General features: G+C 40.8%; 1 protein-coding gene and 1 long non-coding RNA gene across 5 annotated transcripts in view; one reads left to right on the forward strand and one right to left on the reverse strand.

Moving 5' to 3' along the window:
• The window catches only part of GALNTL6 (polypeptide N-acetylgalactosaminyltransferase like 6), a 1,496,936-nt gene that overhangs the window by 1,084,370 nt on the left and 393,480 nt on the right, over window positions 1–19,086 (forward strand). The gene's annotated exons all lie outside the window — the stretch shown is intronic.
• The window catches only part of LOC129649805 (uncharacterized), a 191,975-nt gene continuing 186,033 nt past the window's right edge, over window positions 13,145–19,086 (reverse strand). For 2 of the 4 annotated variants that reach the window (XR_008713291.1, XR_008713293.1), the window contains 2 exons: window positions 15,481–15,578; window positions 14,542–15,034 (listed from right to left, as the gene is read on the reverse strand). This is a non-coding gene — a long non-coding RNA (uncharacterized LOC129649805). Of the gene's footprint in view, window positions 13,282–14,541; window positions 15,038–15,480; window positions 15,579–19,086 lie in introns of those variants that run through there. The other 2 variants (XR_008713292.1, XR_008713294.1) reach the window with 2 other exon arrangements.

A 19,086-nucleotide genomic window follows, 5' to 3' on the forward strand; every position in this document is an offset into this window, starting at 1 on the left:
AAACTGCCAAACTCCAGCAAAGTTCCTGTGCTCCTGGGACTTGCCTAGAAGGAGGGACAACCCCTAGAAATCTGAGAAAGCAGCCATTTGTAATTCCAGCTGAACCTAGATAGCATATTCAAAAGCAGAGACATTACTTTGCCAACAAAGATTCGTCTAGTCAAGGCTATGGTTTTTCCTGTGGTCATGTATGCATGTGAGAGCTGGACTGTGAAGAAAGCTGAGCACAAAAGAATTGATACTTTTGAACTGTGGTGTTGGAGAAAACTCTTGAGAGTCCCTTGGACTGCAAGGAGATCCAACCAGTCCATTCTGAAGGCCATCAGCCCTGGGATTTCTTTGGAAGGAATGATGCTGAAGCTGAAACTCCACTACTTTGGCCACCTCACAGGAAGAGTTGACTCATTAGAAAAGACTCTGATGCTGGGAGGGACTGGGGGCAGGAGGAGAAGGGGACGGCAGAGGATGAGATGGCTGGATGGCATCACTGACTCGATGGACATGAATCTGGGTGAACTCCGGGAGTTGGTGATGGACAGGGAGGCCTGGCGTGCTGTGATTCATGGGGTCGCAAAGAGTCAGACATGACTGAGAGACTGAACTGAACTGATAGTTTCTTTTGTTGTGCAGAAGCTTTTAATTTTAATTAGATCCCATTTGTTTATTTCCAATATTCTGGGAGGTGGGTCATAGAGGATCCTGCTGTGATTTATGTCAGAGAGTGTTTTGCCTATGTTCTCCTCTAGGAGTTTTATAGTTTCTGGTCTTACGTTTAGATCTTTAATCCATTTTGAGTTTATTTTTGTGTATGGTGTTAGAAAGTGTTCTAGTTTCATTCTTTTACAAGCGGTTGACCAGTTTTCCCAGCATCACTTGTTAAAGAGATTGTTTTTTTCTCCATTGTATATTCTTGCCTCCTTTGTCAAAGATAAGGTGCCCATAGGTGTGTGGGTTTATCTCTGAGCTTTCTATTTTGTTCCTTTAATTTATATTCTGTCTTTGTGCAAGTACCATACTGTCTTGATGACTATGGCTTTGTAGTAGAGCCTGAAGTCAGGCAGGTTGATTCCTCCAGTTCCATTCTTCTTTCTCAAGATTGCTTTGGCTATTCAAGGTTTTTTGTATTTCCATACAAATTGTGAAATTATTTGTTCTAGCTCTGTGAAAAATACCGTTGGTAGCTTGATAGGGATTGCATTGAATCTATAGATTGCTTTGGGTAGTATCATTTTCACTATATTGATTCTTCCGATCCAACTCTCATTTTTTGAAATCATTCTTAATATACGGAATTCGTGTGTACAAACTCAGCCATGATTAGACTTAACAATAAGTCATGCATTTCTCACTCACAACTGTTTCTTCTTTTCTTGAGCTCTTTTATTCTGATTCATTTGTTGTTTGCAATACCTCCTCAAGAATTTTTCGTTTGGAAAAAAACACACAATGAATAATGTGTTTCTGAATTCTTCCATGTCCAAGTTTAAACTTCCTTTGCATTCACATGAGTGAGAGTTTGTTTAGATATTGAAATGGAGTCATGCCTCACTTGCCTCAGAAAACCATATAAATATTCTATTTCTTTCTGGAATTTAGTTTTAGGGATGAGAAATCTGACATCTGGTTGATTCTTTTCAATGTGGATGGATTAGAGGGGTAGCCCTCCCAGGGTACCCTCCCAAGTCCATCCACTCTTGTTCACAAGAGTTCCAGGGCTCCATTTTAAATGATAAAGGTTACAGAAACCTTCTTTGTTGAGCTAACTGTCTAATGAGAGACACTTTTCAATGTGGATGGACTGTGGGGGGTATCCCTCCTTATTTGAAAGCATTTGAATTTTATTTTCTTTATTATTAGAATTTAGAAATTGCATTGGCTTCCCTTGTGGCACAGATGGTAAAGAATCTGTCTACAATGCAGGTAACCCAGGTTGGATCCCTGGGTTGGGAAGATCCCCTAGAGAAGGAAATGCCAACACACTCCAGTATTCTTGCCTGAAGAAAAACATGGACAGAGGAGCCTGGCAGGCCACAGTCCATCAGGTCACAAAGAGTCGGACACGACTGAGCGTGCACGCATGCAGGCAGGACCATCTCAGGAAACACTGTGTCTAGCTTCTTAGGAAAGCCCCTCTCCCCAGCCCTTTGCCAGTACTAAATTACCTGATATAGACCCTTCCCCAACATCCCCCTCCCCCAGGAAATCACAATGTCTTCTTCTGAAACCAAAATCCCTCAAAGACTGGGACCTATTGATGACATCAACTTTCTCCCTGCCCAATTTTTGCCCTCATGTGTCTTGGGTCATTAAAATGGGATTTATAGAGTGAAAGCACATGTGTAAGTTTAAGTCTCTCTCTAGAAACCAAGGGGTGGTGGGGGCAGTGGGGGAGGGGGGCAGATAGGAGACAAACTATTCTGCCCCTGAGAATTACTGCCACTGATACATTTCTCAGTACTACATCCTCCACTGGGAACATGAGGGGAATGGAATTGAATGAATTCTATTTTGAAAAATGAATTGAATATGACTGTTCACAAGAGTCCCAGGGCTCCATTTTAAATGGTAAAGGTTACAGAAACCTTCTTTGTTGAGCTAACTGGTCTAATGAGAGACACTCCCAGCACTGGAGTCTCAAATGGTTTCTGAGGATGCTACCGATAGAAACCATGTAATTGGAGGGTGTCATCATCAAAGGTCCTCAAAAGAGAAGGATCAAGTGGCGGGCACAGATTAGGCCATGAAGAGGCTTCATTTAAAAGCTGAGAGCAAAATCGCAGTCCTTTCATCATTACTGTAAGGAGACTTCAGACACACCCACCTTGGCTGGCAGAACCCTGGTCCATAAGGTAAAGAGTATAGATTTCTCTTCTGCTAGGTTACTTCATTCATAATCAGCTGCACAGCTTCAAATTAGCTTTGCTGTTCATTGGCCTCTCTCAGCCATAAAAGTATCCTTTCTCTCTTCTGATAGTAGAGTGCCTCATCTAAAGCAACAGGAAAAATCTCCCACTCAAAGGCTGCCTCCACCTTCCCCTCTGACCCCACTTCAAGACATTCATCACACGATTCAAAGGAAAGTGAAAATAAGCTTCCCAGGTGGCGCTAGTGGAAAAGAACCCACCTACCAATGCAGGAGATGAAAGAGACTCAGGTTCGATCCCTGGGTTGGGAAAATCCCCTGGAGGAGGGAATGGCAACCCACTCCAGTATTATTTCCTGGAGAATCCCATGAACAGAGCAGTCTGGTGGGCCACACTCCATGGGGTCACAAAAGAGTTGGACATGACTGAAGTGCCTGAGCACACACAGCACAAAAATAAGCCAGGGGAGTGCAGGACACCTTGCAGGTTACAGTTTCCAACCTGAGAGGGTCTGCAGGGTGGAGCCACAGGGATGACGTTCAAGGGCAGCTGGGAAGCCTGAAGTTCAGTCCACACTGGACTGATGTCCTGCATTTGAGAACACAGACTCAGAGAGTGGTGGCATTAAACTCTAGAATATTTGGGGGGGGGGGATAAATTTTATCATATAACTTTAGATCTATTATTGGATATTGAGCATTAAGATGTTCTGAGATATTCAAAATCTATCATTTGATGCAGGGAACCCAAAGCTGGTGCTCTGTGACAACCCAAAGGAGTGGCAGAGGGGTATAAAAGGAAGGGGACATATGTATACCTATGACCATTTTCAGGATGATGTATGGCAAAAACCATTACAATAGCATAAAATAATCATCCTACAATTAAAAACAATTTTTAATGGAAGAAAATATACAGTCAGTACTACAGAGTGAAAAATCAAAAATCTATCATTTGGAGTGTTGCACCATTGAGTATGAATCTGACACCATGAACACCTGGCTGTGTAGAAACATGTGTGAGAGTCATGATTCCTGAGATCAAGGCTCCAAATGGTGATAACTGGTTTCTTTCCTCTAGTTCATTCAACTTCTGTTGTTTCACCCACATGGTGAAAGATGATGAGTTTAACTTTCCTATTACTCTCTAATGAAATAATTAAGAAAAATAAAGATTTCCCCTAAATTTTATGTTGGCTGCTTGGCTTGAGCTTTGGAAGAGGTCCAGGAAGTCTGAATTCTCATGAGCAGACCTGGACAAGACTGTATTCTAGTTGTCCAAAGAGTTCATTTTCATTTTAATAAAGTTGTCCTGTGTGCTGAGTTTGGAGTCCTACAGACCCAGTTCAAATCTCAACTCTAGAACTTCAGTTCAGTTCAACTCAGTCATTCAGTCGTATCCAACTTTTTGCAACCCCATGGACTGCAACACACCAGGCCACCCTGTCCATCACCAACTCCCGGAGTTTACTCAAACTCATGTCCATTGAGTCTGTGATGCCATCCAACCATCTCATCTTCTGTCATCCTCTTCTCCTCCTGTCTTCAATCTTTCCCAGCATCAGGGTCTTTTCTAATGAGTCAGTTCTTCCCATCAGGTGGCCAAAGTATTGGAGTTTCAGCTTCAGCATCAGTCCTTCCAAGGAATATTCAGGACTGATTTCTTTTAGGATGGATTGGTTGGATCTCCATGCAGTCCTAGGGACTCTCAAGAGTCTTCTCCAACACCACATTACAAAAGCATCAATTCTTTGGTGATCAGCTTTCTTTATAGTCCAACTCTCACATCCATGCATGACCACTGGAAAAACCATAGCCTTGACTAGATGGACCGTTGTTGGCAAAGTAATGTCTCTGCTTTTGAATATGCTATCTAGGTTGGTCATTGCAGAAGGCAACGGCACCCTACTCCAGTACTTTTGCCTAGAAAATCCCATGGACGGAGGAGCCTGGTAGGCTGCAGTCCATGGGGTCACTAAGAGTTGGACTCGACTGAGCGACTTCACTTTCACTTTTCACTTTCATGCATTGGAGAAGGAAATGGCAACCCACTCCAGTGTTCTTGCCTGGAGAATCCCAGGGACGGGGAAGCCTGTTGGGCTGCAGTCTATGGGGTCGCACAGAGTTGGACACAACTGAAGCGACGCAGCAGCAGCAGCAGCAGGTTGGTCATAACTTTTCATGGCTGCAGTCACCATGTGCAGTGATTTTGGAGCCTCAGAAAATAAAGTCTGTCACTGTTTCCACTGTTTCCCCATCTATTTGTCATGAAGTGATGGGACCAGAAGCCATGATCTTACTTTTCTGAATGTTGAGCTTTAAGCCAACTTTTTCACTCTCTTCTTTAACTTTCATCAAGAGGCTCTTTAGTTCTTCTTCGCTTGGTGGTGTCATCTGCATATCTGAGGTCATTGATATTTTTCCTGGCAATCTTGATTCCAGCTTGTGCTTCATCCAGCCCAGCATTTCTCATGATGTACTCTGCATAGTAAGTTAAATAAGTAGGGTGACAATATCCAGCCTTGACATACTCCTTTTCCTATTTGGAGCCAGTCTGTTGTTCCATGTCCAGTTCTAACTGTTGCCTCCTGACCTGCATACAGATTTCTCAAGAGGCAGGGTCAGGTGGTCTGGTATTCCCATCTCTTTAAGAATTTTCCAGAGTTTGTTGTGGCCCACGTAATCAAAGGCTTTGGCATAGTCAATAAAGCAGATATTTTTCTAGAACTCTTGCTTTTTCAATGATCCAATGGATGTTGGCAATTTGATCTCTGGCTCCTCTGCCTTTTCTAAATCCAGCTTGAACATTTGGAATGTTCATGGTTCACATACTGTTGAAGCCTGGCTTGGAGAATTTTGAGCATTACTTTATTAGCATGTGAGATGGGTGCAATTGTGCAATTGTTTGAGCAGTCTTTGGCATTGCCTTACTGATTATGTAACTATGAATGGACAAAGTTCACAAAAACTCAGTTTTATAATAAATGGAGAGAAAAGTTATTTTATCACTGGGTTGTCATAGGAATTACAGGTCATATTGCTACCATGCATAGTATGACAGAGAATACTAGACAACTAAAAAAGTAACATGTTAGTTTTAATTTTTATTCTAATACCTACCTGACTTCAGGCTCTACTACAAAGCCACAGTTATCAAGACAGTATGGTACTGGCACAAAGACAGAAATATAGATCAATGGAACAAAATAGAAAGCCCAGAGATAAATCCACGCACATATAGACACCTTATCTTTGACAAAGGAGGCAAGAATATACAATGGATTAAAGACAATCTCTTTAACAAGTGGTGCTGGGAAATCTGGTCAACCACTTGTAAAAGAATGAAACTAGAACACTTTCTAACACCATACACAAAAATAAACTCAAAATGGATTAAAGATCTAAACGTAAGACCAGAAACTATAAAACTCCTAGAGGAGAACATAGGCAAAACACTCTCTGACATACATCACAGCAGGATCCTCTATGACCCACCTCCCAGAATATTGGAAATAAAAGCAAAAATAAACAAATGGGACCTAATTAACCTTAAAAGCTTCTGCACATCAAAGGAAACTATTAGCAAGGTGAAAAGACAGCCTTCAGAATGGGAGAAGATAATAGCAAATGAAGCAACTGACAAACAACTAATCTTGAGAATATACAAGCAACTCCTATACCTCAATTCCAGAAAAATAAATGACCCAATCAAAAAATGGGCCAAAGAACTAAATAGACATTTCTGCAAAGAAGACATACAGATGGCTAACAAACAAATGAAAAGATGCTCAACATCATTCATTATCAGAGAAATGCAAATCAAAACCACTATGAGGTACCATTTCACGCCAGTCAGAATGGCTGTGATCCAAAAGTCTACAAGCAATACATGCTGGAGAGGGTGTGGAGAAAAGGGAACCCTCTTACACTGTTGGTGGGAATGCAAACTAGTACAGCCACTATGGAGAACAGTGTGGAGATTCCTTAAAAAACTCGAAATAGAACTGCCTTATGATCCAGCAATCCCACTGCTGGGCATACACACTGAGGAAACCAGAAGGGAAAGAGACACGTGTACCCCAATGTTCATCGCAGCACTGTTTATAATAGCCAGGACATGGAAGCAACCTAGATGCCCATCGGCAGATGAATGGATAAGAAAGCTGTGGTACCTATACACAATGGAGTATTACTCAGCCATTAAAAAGAATACATTTGAATCAGTTCTAATGAGGTGGATGAAACTGGAGCCTATTATACAGAGTGAAGTAAGCCAGAAAGAAAAACACCAATACAGTATACTAACGCATATATATGGAATTTAGAAAGAGGGTAACAATAACCCTGTATACGAGACAGCAAAAGAGACACTGATGTATAGAACAGTCTTATGGACTCTGTGGGAGAGGGAGAGGGAGAGGGTGGGAAGATTTGGGAGAATGGCATTCAAACATGTAAAATATCATGTATGAAACGAGTTGCCAGTCCAGGTTCGATGCATGATACTGGATGCTTGGGGCTGGTGCACTGGGACGACCCAGAGGGATGGTATGGGGAGGGAGGGGGGAGGAGGGTTCAGGATGGGGAACACATGTATACCTGTGGCGGATTCATTTTGATGTTTGGCAAAACTAATACAATTATGTAAAGTTTAAAAATAAAATAAATTTTTTTTTAAATTTTCCATAATTTATAATACTTCACTATCATTTTAATTAATCTCAAAATATCCTTGTGAGTGTAAAATGTCATAGGATTTATTTCATGTCTTTAACTGATCACAAGAAAGGCCAAAAAAAAATCATTATGGGCATTTTTTTTAATTGACTGGAGGTAATTTTAGATAGCATCACTAACTCAATGGACATGAATTTGAGTAAAGTCTGGGACATAGTCGAGGACAGAGGAGCCTGGTGTGCTGCAGTCCATGAGGTCGCAAAGAGTAGGACAGTAGTTAGCGACTGAACAATGGCAGTTTTATTGTCTAACAATTTTAGACACAAGGATACATTACAGCTTTATTACAATGAAAATATTTTACTTTTTAATTGCTTTCAGGAACTTGAGTGTGTGAGGGCTGGCTGACAGAAGCTTGACTTGCCTTTGAGAACTCCTTGGACAATTAGAATACAATCCTGTTTAGGTCTACTAACTGAGAGTTCGGCACTATCGGTCCTCCTGCTGCCTGATTTTCTGTTGAATTTAGCTCAGCATGACTTAGCAACCATAAAAATAAATGTCTGCTCATTTCTTGCTGTTATTGAAGGCTGACCTGCACAGTAATACTCATTTACCAAGATACTACTTTCCTGTTTAATAAAAATTCTCATTTTGAGAGTTACCAAAGATAATCTACCTCAAGATACAGCTTTATATGAATTTTCTTGTGAGTAAATGAACACAGCACTCATTTAAATGGTCCACCAAGGGCAGGCAGCTGTGTATTGGTGCTTTGGGAGACCGTGTGCCTGCCAAGTTGCTCAGGCACGTCCGACTCTTTGAGTCTCTAGGGACTGTAGTCTGCCAGGCTCCTCTGTCCGTAAGATTCTCCAGGCAAGAATACTGGAGTAGGTCGCCACTCTTTTCTCCAGGGGATCTTCCCAACCCAGGGATCGAACCCACATCTCTTACATTTCCTGCATTGGCAGGCAGGTTCTTGGAAAGACTACATTCTAGAATAATTTTTAAAAAGAAACCTTCTAGTTGAGGATTTTGTGTGTTTTTTGCCAGTTCAGCAGTCATTTCTTTTTTGTTATGGCCAAGTTAAATTAATACAGAATTATATAACACTAAAACTTGGCAGAATTTAACAGCCCATGTAATTCAAAGATCATCATTTTGCAGATTAAAAAAAACAAATCAGAACTGAAGTGCAAGAGGTTAAGTGTGTGGCCCAAGGCCACACAACAAATATATGGCACATGCTCAAATTCTTTTTTTTTTATTTCCACAAATATTTCCTGAGTTTTCATTACATTGAAGGCACCGTGCTCAGTACCGGGCAGATAAAATATGAGTAAGGAATCACTGAGCCCTGGGGGAAGCTTCTCCAAGTCCACTTTCCTAATTTTTAATGCTTTCTCCATCTTTGAACCCTGAGGCATGTGCGTCCCAAAAGAAGAAAGACCGTCCATCCTCAAACCGGATTCCTTAATAGCAGCTGAAGTTTAAAATCTCAAGTTAGATACTTAGCTCTAAGAAGTAGAAAGAGAGAGAGAAATTTTAGGTTGGCCTGAAGTAATGTTTTTAAATAGGAAAGTATATGATAGTTTGTGACCCAGAAAAAAAGTAGAACTTGCTTAGCCCAGGAGGCTCATTTTAAGTTAAAATTAAGTCATGGTCTGATGCTTTTAAATTAAAATTTTACTACTTAGCCATGTAAAGTATTTGATTTTTGAAAAGACTTCCTAATCAAGTAATTAACAAAAAAATATACAAGGACATTTATAAAATGTGGAGAGAGATGAAGAAGGACATAGCCAACTTTAATTCCTTGCCAAGTGGAAGACTTTCTTCCAGTCTTATTTTAAATTACATATTGCTGTCTCTGAGAGAGGAAAAAATGACTTCTCATTCCCACATTCCTAGTCAAAAAAAAAAAAAAAGTCACAAAGCAACACAAAATGGTCTCGGCCATAAATATTTGTTGCTCTAAGGATGTGAAAACTCAACCATCTGTGACTGGACTCTTTAAAGGGCTGATGAGTACCACTCTCTGGGGCCAACATCCCATCACCCAGGTAACTGATTCTTACTGTATTTTGGTCTCAGGCAAACTGAGCAAGTAATTTTCTCCTTGGTTCTGCTTTATTATGTGAAACACAAAGAATGTCCTTAAAAATATGGGTTATTCATATATTATCCTAACAGGCCCTGCTCTCCATCTGACTCATAAAGTTGATGGGCATCCCTCAGCCTGGAACTGACAGGACGAGGTGGCTGCCAGCATCATTTCACACGTTGACACGCATTGTGTTTTTATATCTTTGGTCACTTTCTGTTTTCTCTTGAGTGATTTCTATGTGAGCAACTGCTTAGAATTTAGTCATAAAGAGCCACTTGCATCAAACATAGGCTCTCAAATGTGACCCTTAATTTCAAAGTTAATAGATATTAGGTAACTGGGCTGGGGGTGGGAGGAGCTGCTAATGGTTTTGAGTTTAAGAGGATGAGCTGAAAAGGTGCTGTTGACTATGCCAAATATGATGGGCATAGTCAGTTACACCCGTCCCATTCTGGTTCTACTTCAGAGTTCAATTAAACACCTGAAGTGCTAAATATAACCTGTGCAAGCAATGGTTTGGCTCACAGGATCAGCTTGTTATTTTCTTGGAGATAATCACTTGCTCTAGCTAATTAAGTGTCTATCTCTGAAAAAAAAGCTGATTTTTCCAACAAATAACTAAAAAAAAAAGTCTCCAAGTTTACTGCTCTATGAAATTAATCAGCTCTTCAGAAGAGAACATTTTTCTATATCCATGTTTAATGACTAGTTCGATGTGTGTTAATTGCTCTTCACATAGTGAGAGTTATTTAGGGTTAATTGTATAATATTTTAACATGTGGAGACTTGTGATTGTGTTGGCCTTTGACCCAATTCAACACTCCTTGATTTTTAATAGCACTCTTTACTTCTCTTGCCACTTTTTTGAGGACATCTTCACCTTCAAGAAAGGGAAGAGGGGAAAGGGGGAGGAATGACTCAAGCAGTTCACTTTAACAGCTATTTATTGTGCCTCCATCATGCTCAAATTTAAGGGCAGAGTAGGGCAGCAAACAGCAGCTCCTGGTTCTGTCTCTAAGGAGTTAATGGTACAGTCATAGGAGCTTCCCCTGCTGGCTCAGATGGTAAGGAATCCACCTCCATGGAGGAGACTGGGGTTCGATCCCTGGGTCAAGAGGATCCCCTGGAGGAGGGCATGGCAACCCACTCCAGTATTCTTGCCTGGAGAATCCCATGGACAGAGGAGCCTGGCGAGCTACAGTCCATGGGGTCACACAGAGTCAGACACAGTTAGTGACCGAGCAGAGCAGAGCACATAGTTGCTCTACAGTGTTTCGTTAGTTTCTGCTTCTTCTCTTTCCTGCTGTGTTCTTCTGTGGTATCACTTTCAAGTCCCCTGAGTTTGTTCCTGAGAGGGGTCTTTAATTCTAGGTCTAATGGTTTTTCCAGTGGTCATGTATGGATGTGAAAGTTGTACTGTGAAGAAAGCTGAGCACCGACAAATTGATGCTTTTGTAATGTGGTGTTGGAGAAGACTCTTGAGAGTCCCATGGACTGCAAGGAGGTCCAACCAGTCCATCCTAAAGGAGATCAGTCCTGGGTGTTCATTGGAGGGACTGATGCTGAAGCTGAAACTCCAATATTTTGGCCACCTGATGCAAAGAGTTGACACATTGGAAAAGACCCTGATGCTGGGAGGGATTGGGGGCAGAAGGAGAAGGGGACGACAGAGGATGAGATGACTGGATGGCATCACCGACTCGATGGACATGAGTTTGAGTGAACTCTGGGAGTTGGTGAGGGACAGGGAGGCCTGGCGTGCTGCAATTCATGGGGTCGCAAAGAGTCAGACACGACTGAGCGACTGAAATGAACTGAATGAGAGCACATTCTCTCACAGAGAAGCAGGTGTTTTTTCAGTCTCAAAAGGGAGTTAGAAAATGGTTTCAGTAAAAGCACAGACAGTAAACAATGTTGGCTTTGTGGACATATAGGCTTTGTTGCTAAGTTGCTTCAGTCGTGTATGACTCTTTGTGACCCAATGGACTGTAGCCCGCCAACCTCCTCTGAACACGAGATTCTCCAGACAAGAATACTGGAGTGGGTTGCCATGCTCTCCTCCAAGGGAGCTTCCCAACCCAGGGACTGAACCCTGCATCTCCTATTGCATTGGCAGGTGGGTTCTTTAGCACTAGTGCCACGTCCAGTTATGGACAAAATCTGAATTTTGAGGAAAGTTCACATATAATAATGTATTATACATCTTTTGATTCTTTTCACCCACTCCAGTATTCTTGCCTTTATGTTTCCAGATTCTGTTTCTGTGAATATGTCATTTTTCTCTACCAGGAGATGCTGATCTGGTTGCAACTACCAACTATCCCAACTCTATTACTGGATCTACTATTTTCATCTTTATTAACTCCTGTGCATAGTTGCTATCTGTTGTCTTATTCAATTTTGACAGCTATCCCAGTTGGTATAGATAAGAACACCAACACAGAATAGTTAATAGCCTGGTTTTAGAGATTTGAAATTTGCTAAGAGACTAGATCTTATGTTCTTACTGCAAAAAAAAAAAAAATTGTAATGATTAGGAGGTAATAGATGTGTTCATTTCTTTGACTGTAGTAATCATTTCACAATGAATGTATACATACATCAAATCATCATGTTGTACACCTAAAATATATACCATTTTCATTTGTCAATTACACCTTAGTAAAGCTGGGTGAAACAAGAAAACCAACACACAGAGTTAAGGACTTTGCCCACGATTACACAGTTTTTAAGTGGAAGACACAAGATTCAAATCTATTTGAATATGGTACACCACTTCTCTTGAAAAAATGTATATGACTTCTATTGTTGTTGCTGTTGTTCAGCCACTCAGTCATGTCCAACTCTTTGTAAAGCCATAGACAGCAGCACACCAGGCTTCCCTGCCCTTCACTGTCTCCCAGAGCTTACTGAAATTTATGTCCATTGAGTTGATGATGCAACCATCTCATCCTCTGCTGCCCTCTTCTCCTCCTGCCCTCAATCTTTCCCAGCATCAGAGTCTTATATCTTCTCCCAATAATTTATTTTTTTCTTGGGTTTTCCTCAAACACAACTATCTATTAATATGATTACTTTCTCATTTTCACTGCTTAGGGCCATCTTTGAAGCTTAGTTCTGATAATTCTCATCTAATTATATTTTCCCATTATAACTATGTATTGACTTTTTAATCATCATAATAGGTAAGATCAAAGAATCACTTAGCATAGTTTTATTAATTTAATTCTTAAAATCTGTACTAATTAAAGTGGATTCATAATAATAACGGCAAATATTTTTGAGCTAGGCTCAGGAAAGAGTCTTTACATGTGTTTCACTCTTTGCTCATTTAATCTTTATTATTCCTATGAGATGAATAGTATTATTTTCTCCTTTTTAGAGCTGAAAACTGAATTATGAGAAACTACACAGCTTACCTAGGATTCCACAGATAATAAATGGAAGATCCAGAATATGAACAAAGCCAACCTGACCTCAAGTCTATGCTTTATTAAGCTAAAGTACAAAGTAATCATAACAAAAATAGTAATAGAGGGACTTCCCTGGGGGTCCAGCAGTTAAGACTTAGCCTTCCAGCGAAGGGGCTGTGAGTTTGAGCCCTGGTCCTTGAGCTAAGATCCCACATGTCTCTCTGCCAAAAAAAACCGAACATAAACAACAGAAGCAATATTGTAACAAAGTCAATAAAGACTTTTAAAATGGTCCACATCAAAAAAACTTTAAAAAATTAGTAACAGTGAAAGAAAGTAAGAAAGAGAGAGGAAGTACAGGAGGAAGAAATTTAAACGTGTTAAAAGCTGTACTGGAAAGAAAAATTAATCGAGATTTAAGAGATCAAAATACGAGTTTTTAACCAGACGTGAATTTAGGCAAGACTCTTTTTTTTTCTTTTTTTTTTAATTTTATTATTATTATTTTTTACTTTACAATATTGTATTGGTTTTGCCATACATCAACATGCATCCGCCATGGGTGTACACATGTTCCCCATCCTGAACCCCCTTCCCACCTCCCTCCCCATACCATCCCTCTGGGTCATCCCAGTGCACCAGCCCCAAGCTTCATGTATCCTGCATTGAACCTCTTTATCATCTTTTATCCTGTTTTCCCTTTTCCCTCTGTACACTGAGTGCTTGAGTCTAGGCAGCTCCATGTTGTCTGTAATTTTATTATTCTATTTTTTCAGAAACCTTCTTCTCCTCCTTATTGACAGAAAAGCACTTCTGAGACCTTAGACTTGATCATATAAGCCCTCTTTGATTATTTAAAACCTGCACTACTTAAGTACAATCAAAGACTGTCAAAACAGATATTTTATGTCTGGCATGGATTGAAATGTGTGATTCCCTGTGGAACGCAAGGGTTACCTGAACGCTAATCAGCTGAGACAAAGATTCTAGAGGGGCACAAGCGTCTCACTGCAGAATTCTAATCAGCCCTGGCGGGGCGCTTCCAGACAGGGGCAACAGCAGGATAAGAGAGGCCACGGAGGAGCAGACATCTTCCTGACAGAAACTCTAGCCTCAATCCCACCTCAGCCAATGTCTCTTCTGATTGGAGACACCTGTGTGTCTGAACCTGTCTGTATCTTTAGGCTCTGAACGGAACCTTGGCTTCCTCGGGGCAGGTCTTGAAAGGTAATGGCAGAAAATCAAGCAGTATGAATCGATTTTTAATGCCTGGCAAATAATGCAACCTTCTTTTGCTTATTCTTTTTTATATTAAAAGAGAAAACCAAAGTTCTTGAAGTCTCTGGGATCCTTTGAAGTATTCTTACTTGTGTTATTTCACTTTCTTCGGAAAGACCAGATTGTACTGATCTAATGGATTTCCACTCTATGACATGTTTTAGATCACTTTAATCAAGATGAATTAAAAACAAGTAGTGAAGTCTGGGATCAACATGTACACACTGCCATATTTGAAGTGGATAACCAGCAAGGACCTACTTTTCAGCACAGGGAACTCTGTCCAATACTATGTGGCAGCCTGGAGGGGAGGGGACTTTGGGGGAGAATGGATACAATATATATATGACTGACTCTCTTCCCTGTTCACCTGAAACTACCACAGCATTGTTAAGTGGCTATACTCCAATAGCAAATAAAAAGTTGTTTTTTTTTTTTTAATGGTGAATGATATATTTCAGTGTCTTAAGGCAAATGCTGTTTAGTTACATATAATAGACATGTGTGCTCAGTAGCTTCAGTCATGTCTGATTCTTTGTGACTCTATGGACTATAGCCCACCCAGGCTCCTCTGTCCATAGATTCTTCAGGCAAGAGTACTGAGGTGCATTGCATTTCCTCCTCCAGAGGATCTTCCTGACCCAGAGATCAAACCAAAGTCCCCTGTATCTTCTGTATTGCAGGTGGATTCTTTACCTGCTGAGTCATTTGGGAAGCCCACCAAAAAAAAAAAATATATATATATATATATATATATATATATATATATTACACAAAAGTATTTGTATCTATAAGCTTTGACCAATATCCTGTAAATAATGAATCATAATTAAATATATCAAAATTAATAGCTTATATTGGTACAATACTTTATAGTGTATAAATCATTTTCCTGACTGTAATTGTATTTCTTAGCACAGTTATTTGTGGGTATATTATTATTCCTATGTCACAGTTGAGAAGAGTGAGATTCAGAGTATCAAGTAATTATCACAAGAGCACATTTAACTCTCAGGTTTCGGGACAAGGACCGGAATGTAAAGGTTTGGATGGCACGTATCCTTCCCATGAGACCACATTGGCCTTGGAGGGAGAGTACCTGTGGATCACCGAGCCCTTCTGATATGATATCCTCTACTCACCTCAGGGGGACTCTAACCTGGCGGCTCTCTGGCACAGAGCATGTCTCTCTTCATGCTTCAGTACATTTCCCCAGTAGAGCTTCCCCTGTTTTTATGCCCTGGAGGGAAAAGATTGGGAAAGATTCAATTTTACAAAATTAAAACTCTCAGAACAAACAAAGTTTGTGTGAGGAAAGGGAGGAAACTCAACATTTGGGGAACAGAGGTAGAGAATCCAGAGACTTCCGTGGTGGTCCAGTGGCTAAGACTCTGCACTCCCGATGCAGGCGTTGTAGTTCCAGTCCCTGGTCAGGCAACTAGACCCCACATACCACAACTAACACCCAGCACAGACAAATCAGTATTTTTTTAAAAAAGAAGACGTATAGAATCCATAACCAGGTAGATAATAACCAAGCTAGTGAGATAAAACATGAACAGATAGTATGTAGAATATTGACTGACGGAATTAGTCTATTTTATGATTTAGGATAATGAAACAAAAACCAAATTGAGATCTAATTTTAGATGCTATAAATGCAGCTTTACAAGAATAGTAATCTTAGCATTTTTTGAGACGATAGAATTTATTTCATTAATTATTTTTAGTGTGGCAAATTCTGTGTAGAAATTGGCATCGTGTACAAGAAACCCATGGAACACACATAAAATCCAGGTGACAGGGGAGGAGCCAAGATGGTGGAGGAGTAGGACGGGGAGAACACTTTCTCCCCCACAAATTCATCAAAAGAGCATTTAAACGTCGAGTAAATTCCACAAAACAACTTCTGAATGCCGGCAGAGGACATCAGGCACCCAGAAAAGCAGCCCAACTCTTCGAAAGGAGGTAGGAAAAAATATAAAAGACAAAAAAAGAGACAAAAGAGGGAGGGACGGAGTTCCGTCCCGGGAAGGGAGTCTTAAAAAGAGGGAAGTTTCCAAACACCAGGAAACCCTCTCACTGCCGAATCTGTGCCGAGCTTTGGAAGCACAGAGGGCAACATAAAAGGGAGGGGGAAAAAAATAAACAATTAAAAATCGCGGATTGTGAGCCCTACGGTAACTCCCCCAGCGGAGAAGCAGCGCAGACGCCTGCACACGGCATTAGCAAGCGGGGGCTGGACAGGGAAGCGCGGCGCGGGCTGTGTCCCTTAGAGTAAGAATCGGGCCGAATGTCCTGAACGCTATCTGAGCGAAATAATTTGGGCTAGCAAACCAGACTGTGGGATATCTACCACGCGAAAAGCCAGCCCTAACCTAAGACACCGCCAGGCCCGCGCACAGAACAAAGGACTGAACAGAGATAGCCGGCTGCAGACCTTCCCCCTCCGGTGACAGGCAGCCAGAGCCGGAAGGGGGACATCGCAGCCCCAGAGAGACACTATCTATAAAACTGTAAGCAGGCTTCTTTGCTAACTAAAACTTCTTGGGGCTCTGGACGGTCAACATCTGCCTGAGAAGGTGCGCCGGTTTTACACCCAGATAACCGAGTGGCGGGGAGGCGATAAGTCGCAGCATTGGCGCGCGCCAAACACATCACCTGAGCTGCTCGACCTGGGAAGAACACAAAACGCAGGCCCAACCGAGTCTGCGCCTCTGAGGACTACCCGAGTGCCTGAACCTGAGCGGCTTGGACCTGGGAGCTCAGCCCAGGGCCGGCCTCGGATTGTTCCCGGCGGAACAACCTAGAGCCCAAGCAGTGTGGGCAGGGAGGCTACACGCGCCGTGAGTAGGGGCAGGCCCAGTGTGGCTGAGGCACTGCGAGCGCACGCCAGTGTTATCTGTTTGCAGCATCCTTCCCTCCCTCCCCACAGCGCGGCTGAACAAGTGAGCCTAAATTAAAAAAAAAAAAAAAAAAAAATAGTGTCCTCAACCATCCCCTTTGTGTCAGGGCGGGAACCAGACACTGAAGAGACCAGCAAACAGAAGAAGCTATAACAGAGGGAAACGCCTTGGAAGCTACAGGCCATAGATTAAAACCCTGTGGTTACTACGGATTACATAGGAAGGGGCCTATAGATCTTGAGAAATATAAGTCGGACTAAGGAACTGCCAAAAATGAACTGAACCCACAATACTCACAACAAAACCAGAGAAAGACCTAGATATATTTTTACTATTTTTACGATCAATCTTTCTCTTTTTTTTTTTTTTTAATTAAAAAAAAAAATTTTTTTTAAGTCCTCTATTGTCCTTTAATTTTCACTTTTATAACTATTACTTTGCAAAAAAAAAAAAAGACCCTATTTTTTTTTTTTTCTTCTTCAGCAAACTTCATATATATATTTTATAATTTTTTGACCGTGGTTTGTTTTGTTTTGTTTTGTTTCTTTTTTCTTTTTCTTCTTTTCTTTAACATTGTATTTTTGAAATTCCAAACTCTACTCTAGATTTTTAATTTTAGCCTTTTGATATATGTTATCAATTTTGTACCTATAGTTTTTTTCATAATTTCTGTGACTTTTTTTTTCCTCTGTTTCTTTCTCTTCTTCTTTTATATAACATCGTATATCTGCAATTCCAAACTCTACTCAAGATTTTTAATTTATGCTTTTTGGTATTTGATATCAATTTTGTACCTGTATTTTCTTTATAATTTTTGCGACATTGTTTTTGTTGGTTTGTTTGTTTTCTCTCTTTATTTTTCTTCTTCTTCTTCTTCTTTTTTTTTTTTTTTTTTAACGTGGTATTTTTGAAATTCCAAACTCTACTCTAGATTTTTAATTTTTGCTTTTTGGTATTAGTTATCAATTTTGTACCTGTAGTTTCTTTATTACTTTCACGACCTTGTTTGTTTTTCTTTGTTCGTTTTTTCTCTCTTTCTTTTCCTTCTTCTTTTCATTAACATCGCATTTTTGAAATTCCAAACTCTACTCTAGATTTCTAATTTTTGTTTTTATGTATTTGTTACCAATTTTATACCTTTAAGAACCCAATCTTCAGGACCCATTTTTCACTAGTGTACGAGATTACTGGCTTGACTGCTCTCTCTCCCTTTGGACTCTCCATTTTCTCCACCAGGTCACCTGTATCTCCTCCCTAACCCCTCTCTACTCTACCCAACTCTGTGAATTTCTGTGTGTTCCAGACGGTGGAGAACACTTAAGGAACTGATTACTGGCTGGATCTGTCGCCCTCCTTTTCATTTCCCCCTTTTATCCTTCTGGCCACCTCTGTCTCCTGCCTCCTTCTTCTCTTCTCTGTATAACTCCGTGAACATTTCTGAGCGGTCCAGTTGTGGAGTGCACATAAGGAAGTGACTACTGGCTAGCCCACTCTCTCCACTATTGATTCCACCTCATCTCATTTGGGTCACCTCTAACTCCCTCCTCCCTCTTCTCTTCTCCATGTAATGCTGTGAACCTCTCTGAGTGACCCTCACAGTAGAGAAACTTTTCATCTTTAACATAGATGTTTTATCAGTGGTGCTGTATAGAAGGAGAAGTTTTGAAACTACTGTAAAATTAAGACCGATAACTGGAAGTAGGAGGCTTAAGTCCAAACCTGACTCCAGGGAACTCCTGACTCCAAGGAACATTAATTGACAGGAGCTCATCAAACGCCTCCATACCGACACTGAAACCAAGCACCACACAAGGGCCAACAAGTTCCAGGGAAAGACATAAC

The sequence above is a fragment of the Bubalus kerabau genome, chromosome 4 (genome assembly GCF_029407905.1).
Source record: "Bubalus kerabau isolate K-KA32 ecotype Philippines breed swamp buffalo chromosome 4, PCC_UOA_SB_1v2, whole genome shotgun sequence".
In the NCBI taxonomy this organism is placed as follows: Eukaryota; Metazoa; Chordata; class Mammalia; order Artiodactyla; family Bovidae; genus Bubalus; species Bubalus kerabau.